The sequence below is a fragment of the Salvia splendens genome, chromosome 7, assembly GCF_004379255.2.
Source record: "Salvia splendens isolate huo1 chromosome 7, SspV2, whole genome shotgun sequence".
In the NCBI taxonomy this organism is placed as follows: Eukaryota; Viridiplantae; Streptophyta; class Magnoliopsida; order Lamiales; family Lamiaceae; genus Salvia; species Salvia splendens.
In genome coordinates this window covers 17946464-17958954 of record NC_056038.1, presented here as the reverse complement: position 1 = coordinate 17958954, position 12491 = coordinate 17946464, and positions in this window count along the sequence as shown.

Genomic DNA, 12491 nt, shown 5'->3' with positions numbered 1-12491 from the left:
ATTATAGAACTGTTCGAGAAAACCACACATCCTCTTCACTTCAATCCAATCGAGTTCAGTAGGAACACCAATTGACATTTTTCTGTGGTTCCTTTCCTTCAAGTCACTAGCAAAATAAGGATTCATGGTTTGAAACAACCTCATAGCCGGCTCATATGGCAAAGCCGCCTCAAGCATCAAGTAGGTTAAGTTCCACCTTGTCGGCACATCCATGCACAAAAACTTTGAGGTATCAACCTTAGCTATCTTGGCTATATCCTTGAAGGAGCGAGATCTACTTGGTGAAGCATTTATCCATTTCACGGCTTCTCTACCTCGTATCACAGACATGCCTATATCTTCCAATCCTTCAACTACCAAATTGATTATATGGGAAACGCATCGCTGATGAAGGTATTGACCATTGGTAGCAAGGATGTTTCTTGCATTGAGCTTGGAGTGCACGTGTCTCATTGCTACGTCATTGGCTGCAGCGTTGTCCAGGGTGCAAGAAAACAATCTTGGTAAAAGCCATTGTGTTACAACATCTACCAGTAGCTCACCAATACTCTTTCCCACTATGTCTGTCAATCTCGGTGAAACTGAAAATTCTCTTTTGCAACCTCCACTCTTTGTCAATGAAATGTGTTGTAACACGCATGTAGTTTGTGCTATTGATGGCAGTCTAATAGTCTGTGGTTAGTGACACTCTTCCCATCCATGCTTTACTGAAAAACACTTTCATTATTTCTTTCTGCTGCAAAAACATCTTCACACAATCAGCTCGTACCGTATATCCGCTCGAGATTTGAAACATAGGACATATTTCTGCCACGAAAATCTTGAATCCTTCTTTCTCCGCGGCTTTGAAGGGAAGCTCATCAAGGATAATATACTTGCATAAAGCTATCCTAGCCTCGGTTTGATTGAATCTCCAACTAATAATGGACCCCGATCCTTCTTGGTTGAGCTTCATTCAGCGGCAATCAACGATTGACTTTTCTTACATTTTCCTTTTCAAACTTGGACAGGAGAATCTCCTACACATTTGACCTCTCTGCAGGTGCTCCTGTCTTACGTTTTTTTGACTTCTCATTCTCTTTTTCTTTTGTTGTAGCTGCATTGCCTTCCCCTAGCTTTTCTATTTCAATATCTTCTAACATCTCGACATTGAGCTCTGGCTGATTGCTAGCTATTGCTTGAACGAGAGATTCAGACATTGTGTATTGCCGTTCTGCAATAGAGATGCAAATTATTCAAATTTGAAGCTAAGAAGCATGAATGCATGAATCATGATGGATTACATGTTAAATATGCTAATTACTAGAAAAGTATGCGATAGCTACTTCACATAAATATATTCTTAAATTGTAAAGACTAAAGAATGGTTGACGAACTCCAAACTTCCATAAATTAAATTCTTTAAATATTCAGTTTGATAGTTGAGTTCAAAGTAAATTACTAAATTCTTAATTCCTAATCCACTAATCTACATGACTATATGTGTACATATAAAAATTTAAATCACATTCACATTATTTTTATCCATAATTGGGCAGGTTAATCTACTTGCGGATGTGATAAATTTCAAAGTAATTATAATCCAAAAGTAAATTATTGTCGTTACAAATCAAAACCTCAAATTCAACCATACATGTTACATGCATACCTTTAAATTTCGTACTGCGGCGTGGAGAGAAGAGAATGGAATCGGAGTCGTCGCCTCCTCGTTGAGAGCAGCGCGGTGTGGAGTGAAGAGAACGGTTCCAGTGAGATAGAGAAGGCTATGCAGCCGCGGTTTTACTAATTTTCCAGGTACACTAGTGTTTTTAACTTTTTACTATTTTCCTTTTTACTCTTCTAGAATCAATGTATAAAAAATACTATAAAATTAAATGGTTATTCGGTTATAACCTGTCGGTTCTCGGCTAGAACCGAGAATTGAGTAATCCCCCTAACTGATACCGAACCCGAACCCGAACCTTATTTTGTCAATTTTCGGTTAACCAAATTTGAGATGGATAGTTTGGTCAATTGATAAATGTTGTGAAAGTGATAATAAGAAAAAAGAAGAGATAAAAATAGAAAAAAAGAGAAAATTCTTAGTTCTGAAAAATTCGCATGCCTCAATCACATATTCCAAAAGGTCGACGAAGCTAATCTCAAATTTCGTAACGTCAGCGAATATAATCCCAAATTCCAAAATCTCTCAATTTTAGGATATGGTGTGACTGTGTAGGTGTTAAGTGGAGAGAGAAAATAATATATTTATATTAATACGAGAGAGAAGTTTATATCATACACTTAATGAGGATTTATGCATATATTTTGTCGGTGCAGTACATGTGGCTGAAAATGTTAGGAAAAAAAGAAATATAAAACTATTTTTGCCCCCCCTTAAATTTGTATTTTATTTTATTTTATTTATTTTTATTTTACACCATCACAATTCGCGTATATTATATTTATGTGAACAGAAAAATAACTTGTAAGATACACGGGAATTTTCTGTAACACCAAATTACAAGAAAACATAAGGTTTTATAGAGAAACAAAAGAATACACGATCTTTTCCTTATTATTCTATATTATCAGTCTATAACATATACTCCTTCCATTTCGGAATAAATGTGACACTTGCGAATGGCACAAAATTTTAAAGGATATTTTATTTAATGTGGTAAGTGAGGAGAGACAATATAGTCAGATATATAGATATGGAGGAAAAAAATGTTATTGGAGTAATAATGATCACAGGATAGAAATCTTGAAATAATAAAGGTTTTGTGACTCTCTCAACTTCTTTATGAGTATTCCTCTTTTCTTTTCTTCTATCGTGGTGGGTGATCTTGGTGTTGGTTGGTTATAGTTTTGGATTGCCTTTGGTTAGTTTGTTTTTTTCGATGTGATAGGTTCTTAGATGGTTATCTTTGGTCTTGTTTGTTTTGCTTGTTTTCAAGACTTTTTGTTGTTCTGTACGTCTCTTTGTTGCATAGCTTGCTCTCTTTGGATTTGAACATCTTGATTTATAAAAATAAAATAAACAAAGATAAATTATAATTTAATTTATTAATAGTTATTTAAAATTTTCAAACAAGAGACATTTTTTATGAGACAATAAAGTAGGAAATGTGATACCTACCTGAGACAGATAAAGTGTATTATAGATAGTAATTTTAAATATGCACATCCTAAAATACAAATCTTGTATATTGAAAATAAAATATGCATAGTAGAATAATGAGAGGAGTTACTTACTAATTTAAAATTTATAGTCCTTTCGTCTCATTATAAGTGATTCTAATTTCTTTTGAGATGTTAAAATGACTATTTTATTTTTTAGCAAAATATAATACAATTAATCTCTCTTACTTTATTTTTTTATTTAATTCTCTATTTTATTCTGTCTCATTCATTATTAAATCACCATTTAATTTTGTAAACATAATTTTCTTCAAATTCGTGTTGTCTGCCCAGAAAGCACACCCTGTTTATGGCCAGGTGGATAAAGTACAATATCCAGATGTAGGAATTCTGGAAATTAACTACTCCATATGTGTAGGTTAACTGCATTTGTTCTTAGTATCCGCAAGAGTTTAATAAAGTATTTAAATAATTATATGACATATGTGTAGGTTAACTGCATTTTTTTCTTTCAATTTTCGCAAGAGAATAATGAAGTAGTTATATACTAGTCTGCCGAGTGAAGAAAATCCAACTCTCCATTAGTTTTCTCATTTAAATATTTGTAAAATTCAACCCATTAAAATCAACGTGACTTTTGAACAGGACTTAAGAGGAATCTGTTGGCACACTATAGTTCTCCACCACGTTATCATTTCTTTTGTAGGTCACAATTCGCAAAATGGTATAATTCCCGCATGCCCTTTCCACGCCTCTCACACTACTTTGATCTATCTATCAAAATACATATAATTCACACCTCTCACACTAATTTGATCCATCTATCAAAATACATATAATAAATGACTAATTATATTATTGCAATTAAATTTACAATTTCAATAATAAATGCATAACTAATACTTCACCTATTTCCTAAAAATAGAAACTCTTTCATTTTGGTTCGTTGCCTAAAAATAGAAGCTTTCTATTTTATGAAATTTCTTTCTCTCTAATGAGGTGGGACCAATTTCTACTATAACACTTTTCTTTGTATCTATATCTTACTTTACCAATTTTGCATTAAAACACATGTCGTTTTAAAAGTTCCTATTTTCAAAGGACGGAGGGAGTATGTGAAGGGGTTGGCAGCGGAAGCGTGCATTCAATAAATCATATAATTATCAGATATATTTAGCAGATTATTTAGACAAATTCTATTCGCGTAATTATCACTTTTATCATGCTCATAACTTGAATTAAACATGCTTTAAGTGTAATTGAAACCTAAAACATGTTTTTCTGCGGAGTAGGAATAATACCTTGTTGATTCTCCAAAGAATCGACGATGGCTAGCGAGGCGTCGAGTACTAGAGCACGGATCTTCTGGCTGGTTCCCGAACTGTATTCTGATATCAGTGTGGGCTGATCTCACCGGGATACTAGGACTTAAATAAAGGATACAGAAAAATCAATCTCACGGAGGAGAGCTGGAGGAAAAAAATCGTCCTCTTCTTAATAGGAGAGGGGGGACGAAAATTTTAAGGTAAAATAAAGTCTATTTTCTGTCTCATTTATTCTCCTGTTTATATTAAGTTCCTTTTGGGCCCAGACATGGATCTATGGAAGGTTTTGGATATGGGCTCCTCCAATTAACTTTTTACTAATTAAATTGAACCCACAATTTAATACAAGCTTTAATTGGAATATTACGAGCAGCCACTACAGAAGTAATATTGAACTCCCCATCCAAATCCGAAATTACAAGTAATCCGGGTTTCTGTTTTAGCTTTTATTTCTCGCGCTTAAGATATAAATGTCCATTAATTAATTAATATCTGCTATGGACTTAAATAATTAACTACTTATTTATTCCAAGAGTGGACTTAGCATGAAACACTTGTTTATCATTCATAGAGTAATCAAACTCCAACTAGATAGGTTCCGAATAATAAAACCTTGTTTCGCGCTCCTGTTGGGAACATTATCAAATGAGACACACCACGCGCACGATTGAACATAATAGCAATCCTAGCACCGCTAGATATTAATCACCACTATCCAATATATCAGGATTATTGGGTTGCGAAAAACCCGCACCATTTCATAAGTCAAAGCAATGCATAATCAATACCGTATGCTCAATGCTAACATACATTGATTAAGAAATAAACTTTTATCAAGACCTCGTCTTTCGGTAGATAGCATAAAGACTCGTCTCGCTGTTAGATATGTTCAATGCTTTACCACACCAATGTCATCTTATTTCAGTAAGGCTTAGAAATATGTGGACTGACATTGCAACCTTTCACGATGGGTAGTCTAATTCCATCTAGGTTGTGAAATTCTCCTTTTTTCTTTTTTCAGAACTGACCATGCTAGATTTTCTCGAGTCCCGATCAGCTTGAAAATCTGAATCAGTATATCCCAAAGGACAGAGCTCGACTGCATTGTAAACTAGAACATAGTCCTTAGTCCGATTAAGGTACTTGAGTATGTTCTTCGCGGCAGTCCAATGTCCTTGGCCCGAATTCGACTGATATCTTGTCACCATTCCAACAGCAAAGCAAATATCAGGTCTTGTACAAAGCGTAGCATAAATGAGACTACCAACTGCCGAAAGATATGATATTTTTCTCATCTCTTCTATCTCAGATGGTGTCTTTGGACACATCTCTTGAGATAAATGGATGCCATGTCTAAACGGTAAGAAACCTTTCTTTGTATCTTGCATGCTAAAGCGTCTAAGTACTCTATCGATGTAAGATTCTTGGGATAAGCACAACGTTCTATTTGCATGGTTGCGAAGAACCTTGATACCGAGATTGTATCCCGCATCTCCCATATCTTTCATCTCGAACTGGTTTGACAACCATGTTCGTACTGATGACAACATCTTTTTATTATTTCCAATTAGAAGAATGTCATCTACATATAAAACTAAAAACACAACAATTCCCTTTTCAACCTTCTTATACACGCAGCTTTCATTTGGGCACTTTTCGAATCTAAACTTATGATTAGTTTGATCACTGGTTCCATGATCTAGATGCTTGCTTGAGACCATAAATGGCCTTCTTAAGCTTCCAAACCATGTGTTCTTTGCCTTTCACGGCGTATCATTCGGGTTGTTCCATGTAGATGGTCTCCTCAAGACTACCGTTCAAGAATGCATTCTTAACGTCCATCTGCCATACATCCCAATCTATGTAAGCCGCCATAGACAGAAGTATACGGATCGATTTGAGCATGGCTACCGGGGAAAAAGTCTCGTCGTAGTCGACGCCTTCCCTTTTGGTATATCCCTTAGCCACTAGTCTTGCCTTAAAGAATTTAACTCGTCCATCGGGTCCACGTTTACGTTTGTATATCCACTTGCTCCCAATAGCAGTACAGCCTTCGGGTAGGACGGAAAAATCGTAGACGTCTTTGTCTATCATTGATAGTAGTTCCGAATCCATTGCTTTCACCCATTCGCAATGATCGACATCCACCTGCGCTCTGCAAGATTCCAGGGGTCCGGTACATTGCTGTCCGAAGAGTGATCCATAGATTCTCCCAAACCAATGTATCTTTTAGGCTCATGTGAGACCCCCCCACTACGACGCGGCACTACAACACTAGAAGTAGAAGTTGAAATTTCGGAAATTATTTATACACTAGGTACTTGTTTTTGGTTAATGGAACTTGTGACAGAAGTTAGCTCATCAAGAGCCACTTCACTACTAGGTTTATGATTCATTATAAAGTCTTCCTCTAAGAATGTGGCATGAGTGCCCACAATGACTTTCTTATCTCGGAGACTATAAAATTCTTAAGCTTTCGATCCTTTAGGGTAACCTATAAACAAACATACCTCCTTCCTAGATTCCAGCTTAGTTGGAACCTTTTCCAATACATGAGTCGGACACCCCTATACCTTGAGATGTTCTAGATTAGGCTTGCGCCCAGTCCACAGCTCATATGGGGTAGTAGGAACTGACTTAGAAGGTAAATTGTCTAATATATGACTCGCGGAAAGCAAGGCATATCCCCAAATCGAAATTGGTAACCGTGCATAACTCATCATCGATCGGACCATGTTCAACAAGGTCCTATTCCTTCTTTCAGCTACGCCATTCTGCGGGGCGTGCCCGACGCAGTCAATAGGGATTCAATTCCTGACACTGATAAGTAGTCCAAAAACTCGACACTAAGGTATTCGCCTCCGCGATCAGATCGCAGGCTCTTGATACTCTTACCATGATACGTCTCTACATAAGCCTTAAACTCCTTGAACTTGTCTAAAGATTCAGACTTGTATCGCATCAAATAGACATATCCAATTTTCGAATAGTCATCAATGAAGGTGAAGAAGTATCGAAAACCTCCCTTTGCCTCGGTTGACATCGGTCCACACACATCAGTATGAACGAGATCAAGTACTTCCTTGGCCCTATTACCTTTTGCCCGGTCTCTTAGTCATCTTATCTTGCCTTCTAAACAGGATTCACACGTTGTAAACGGTTGTTTCTCTAGACCATTAATAAGGTCTTGATCCACTAGAGAATGAATCCTTCTTTCGTTAGCATAACCAAGTCTAAGGTGCCATAAGTACATTTCGTTCATTGAACTTCTTTTCTTTTCCTTGAAATTTTCGATGTTGTATTGAGTTCTGATTTACGTTTGTTAAACTGTGTAGAAGTGATTGTGTACAGATTGTTTTTCATGATACCACGACAGATATAAGAACCATCTTTCTTGATAACGCAATTGTCATTAAAAGAAATCGAATATCCATCAAAAACCAATTTAGAAACTAAAATTAAATTTATTCTAAAAGAAGGTATCAACAAAACATTCTTCAAAATAAAAAATCTACCACTACTAAAACGTAAATAAACCTCTCCCACTACAACGAGCGCCACTTGGGTAGCGTCGCCCAGCTGGACCTCGATCTCACGATCATGTAACCGTCTTTTCACCTGCATTAAGTCAGGATTAAAACAAATATGATCAGTAGCTCCAGTGTCAATAACTCAAGTATAAGTAGATGTCAAAGCCAAACATGACTCGACCACTAGAGCTTGGTGCATACCTGTAACCTTGCCCTTTTTAGGACAGTCTGGCTTCCAATGCTCTTTCCTCTCCACACTTGAAGCATTTTCCTGTAGGCTTCTTGTTAACCTTCTTCTTCTTCGTCTTCTTCTTCTTCTTCTTCTTCTTTCCCTTAGCATTCTTAGCTGCAACAGGGTTCGGTGCTTTCTTCTTTCCTACGTCAGGCTTAGATCCAGAGGAATGAGGCACCAAACTCAACATAGCTACCTTAGCTTGAACCATGAGGTCCTCCGCTGACTGAAGTTCAGTCAACAACTCTGCTAAAAAGTGTAATTCATTTTGTTCATCTCAAAGTTTATCTTTAACTGCTAGAAGCTAGGGGGAAGACTCTGAAGGATGATAGTAACCTGGGACTCTGGATCGATCGTCCCTCCCAAAACCTCAATCTGGTTGAGGTGGCTCATCATCTCGAGGATGTGCCTTCCTTCATTGTCTTCGTCATGATACTCCGAAAGGCTTGAGACTTAGCCGCTCGATTCTGAGTACCAAAAAGATTTGTGAGATTTTGCATAATCTCGTCGGCAATGGCCATGACAAAATGTTGATGCTTGAGTACTGACGGCATAGATGCCAACATGTAGCACTTAGCCATCTCATTCGCCTTATGCCACCGTTTATGCGCATCTCGAACGGCCGCTGCGGCATTTGCAGCCGGCACAGGAGGCTGTGGAGTAGTGAGCACAAATCTGTACTCTTCAACTGTGAGAACGATGTCCAAATTTTGTTTCCATTCTACGTAATTTTGTCCCTTGAGCTTTTTTCTTTAAGGATTGCAGAAAGATAATCGAATGATATCTTGACGGTTTAAGCGGCCGCTGAAAAACAGAATATTTATACCTTTTGTCATAAAATTATGTAAGAATATTGAGTTAATTAACCATAAAACTTTTTAAAATCTTACAACAGTAAAATTAAAATTTTGTACCCTCCATAAGAGGTCAATACATTAAAATTTTAGCAATTTTAAGTTTGTAATTATCGCTTAGATATTTCGGTTATGGTTTTACATTAATTATCCTTAGCCTTAAGGCATAATAAGACTTAATTAAATTTTGTTGGTATTTAATTCATTGGATAATTAAAACTTTTATAGTCTTTAGTATCTTATTTAAGGAAGTATATTAATATGCTAAAATTTAATTTTCATTCATGTCTTCTATAAGATGTATCTAAAATAAATTGAATTATTTATATCTTGGACGGACATGAAAAATTAAATTTATATTAATTCCTTGTTCAATATTAGGAAGAGAATAATTATATTATTTAATGTAATCTTATATATCTATCCTAAATAGGATTCTAGATATATAATATTTAGGAATCTATTAAATTATTGTTGTCCATATCATCTAGGATTAAATAAAATATATTTATTTCCATAGATATAGTCAATAATTAAAATATTCATAAAATCTAGGGAAATCTTCCCAAAATATTTTTTTACCATTAAATAATATTATTTTAAATGATATCTTTTAATTAAGGAATTAAATAATCATTAAAATATTCCAACATCGTTATCTCATCGATCGAGGTTCGCACGAATCGACGACGATGAAGATCCGACGAGCTGCTCGTCGGAACCCGACGAACCCAGCTTGACCATGCCTCGGCCAGCTGCACGCGCACAGGGCGCTGCTGCTCTCGGCCATGCTCGGCGCCTGTTGCTTGTTGTCTCGGCACGTCGGGTGACGCGGTTGCTCGGCCAGCAGTGTTCACGATTATTTAGACAGGAAGCGTGCATTCAATAAATCACATAATTATCAGATATATTTAGCAGATTATTTAGACAAATTCTATTCGTGTAATTATCACATGTATCATGCTCATAACTTGAATTAAACATGCTTTAAGTGTAATTGATACCTAAAACATGCTTTTCTACGGAGTAGGAATAATACCTTGTTGATTCTCCAAAGAATCGCTAGCGACTTCTCCACGAGAGGCGTCAGGTACTAGACCACGAATCTTCTGGCTGGTTCCCGAACTGTATTCCGATATTAGTGTTGGCTGCTCTCACCGGGATAATATGACTTAAATAAAGGAGATAGAAAAATCAATCTCACGGAGGAGAGCTGGAGGAGAAAAAATTGTCCTCTTCTTAATAGGAGAGGGGGGGCTAAAATTTTAGGATAAAATAAAGTCTATTTTATGTCTCATTTATTCTCCTATTTATATTAAGTTCCTTTTTGGCCCATACTGGGATCTATGGAAGGTTTTGGAGATGAGCTCATCCAATTAGCTTTTTACTAATTATATTGAACCCACAATTTAATACAAGCTTTAATTGGAATATTACGAGCAGCCACTACAGAAGTAATATTTAACTCCCCATCCAAATCCGAAATTACAAGTACTCCGGGTTTCCATTTTAGCTTTTATTTCCCGCGCTTAAGATATAAATGTCCATTAAATAATTAATGTCTACTATGGACTTAATTAATTAACTACTTATTTATTCCAAGAGTAGACTTAGCATGAAACACTTATTTATCATTCATGGAGTTATCAAACTCCAACTAGCTAGGTTCCGAATAATAAAACCTTGTTTCGCGCTCCTCTTGAGGACATTATCAAACGAGACTCACCTCGCGCACGATTCAACATAATAGCAATCCTAGCACCGCTAGATATTAATAATCACTACCTAATATATCAGGATTATTGGGTTGCGAAAAACCCGCACCATTTGATAAGTCAAAGTAGTGCAGAATCAATACCGTATGCTCAATGCTAACATACATTGATTAAGAAACAAACATTTATCAAGACCTCGTCTTTCAGTAGATAGCATAAAGACTCGTCTCGCAGTTAGATCCGGTTAATGCTTTACCACACCAATGTCATTTTATTTTAGTAAGGCTTAGAAATATGTGGACTGACATTGCAACCTTTCACGATGGGTAGTCTAATTCCATCTAGGTTGTGAAATTCTCCTTTTTTTTTGTTAAGAACTGACCGTGTTACCTTAAAGTTGACATCGCACACAACCGGTCTACTAAAACAAAGACTCAGACTTTGTTAAGTTACTTATACATTTAAACATGCAATAAACATCCATTAAATGTAAAACATAACAACATTATGACAAAAATAATCTGTTTTATTCCTTGGAAAATAAAATAAGAGTTTTAAAGTATTCAATCACTTGAAAGGTGATTTATAGTATACAAACTCTAACAGTATGATATTTTTATTTAATTAATTAATAATTATAATAATTGAAATTAAAAACGAATTTTAATTGTCTTCACATAACCACAACTTTGTTTTTCTAATGTGTAATTGAACATATGTGTGGTTCACTTTTGATTTGCTAAGTATTAATGGTTATCTATACATTAGTTCATAGTAATTACTAATAGTTATTCAAGAGTTAATTTAAATTTGGTAAAAATATAATTTCACAAATTAATACTTTCCCAATCTCATAAAAAGAGTATTTTAATTTATGGAAAGTTATTCACAACTCATTATCTATATACATCAATTTATTTAATACTCCTTCCGTCCCGCTTAAGATGACACGTTTTACTGTTTAGTTTATCCCAACTAAGATGACACATTTCCTTTTTTGGAAACTTTCTCTCTCCAATTAATACATCCAACCACTTTTTTCTCACTCCTATTAAACTATTCTTCTTTATTTCTCTCTCTGTTTTAATACTTACACCTATCTTTTCTCTCTCCAATTAAACACTTTAACCAATAATTCCCAAAATCCTGTGCCGGCCAAGAAATGTGTCATCTTAGCCAGGACGGAAGGAGTACAAATTATACCACTAGAGCTCACTATTAAATACTATCAATAATATAAATCTCACTAACCACTAACACTACTTTAATTACACTTCTCCTCACCTCTCTTACTTTACCAATTGTGCATTAGTTCCCTTGCCATTCCAAACACTCATATTTTTATGTAGGGCAGGTAATTCGGTCGGTTCGGTTAGAACTGAACCGAAAACACGGTTAACCGAGCCCAAGCCTAACTGAGACTGAAGCACCAGAACCGAAACCGAATTGGCCTCGGTTCGGTTCAGAACCGGAACCGAATTAAAAAAATAAAATTATGTAGTTTACAGGTATTGATCCTTGGACGTTGCACACGAAAAATTCCCACCTTGGCCACCACTTGCGCTGCATTGCGGTTTTAGTGTTTGATCGGTTCTTTAATTTAATAATCGGTTAAACTGATCGGTTCTCGGGCTAACCGAGAACCGATCAAGACATGCAGAATTTGGAACCGAATATAACCGATAACCGAATGGGGCGGTTCTGGTTAACCG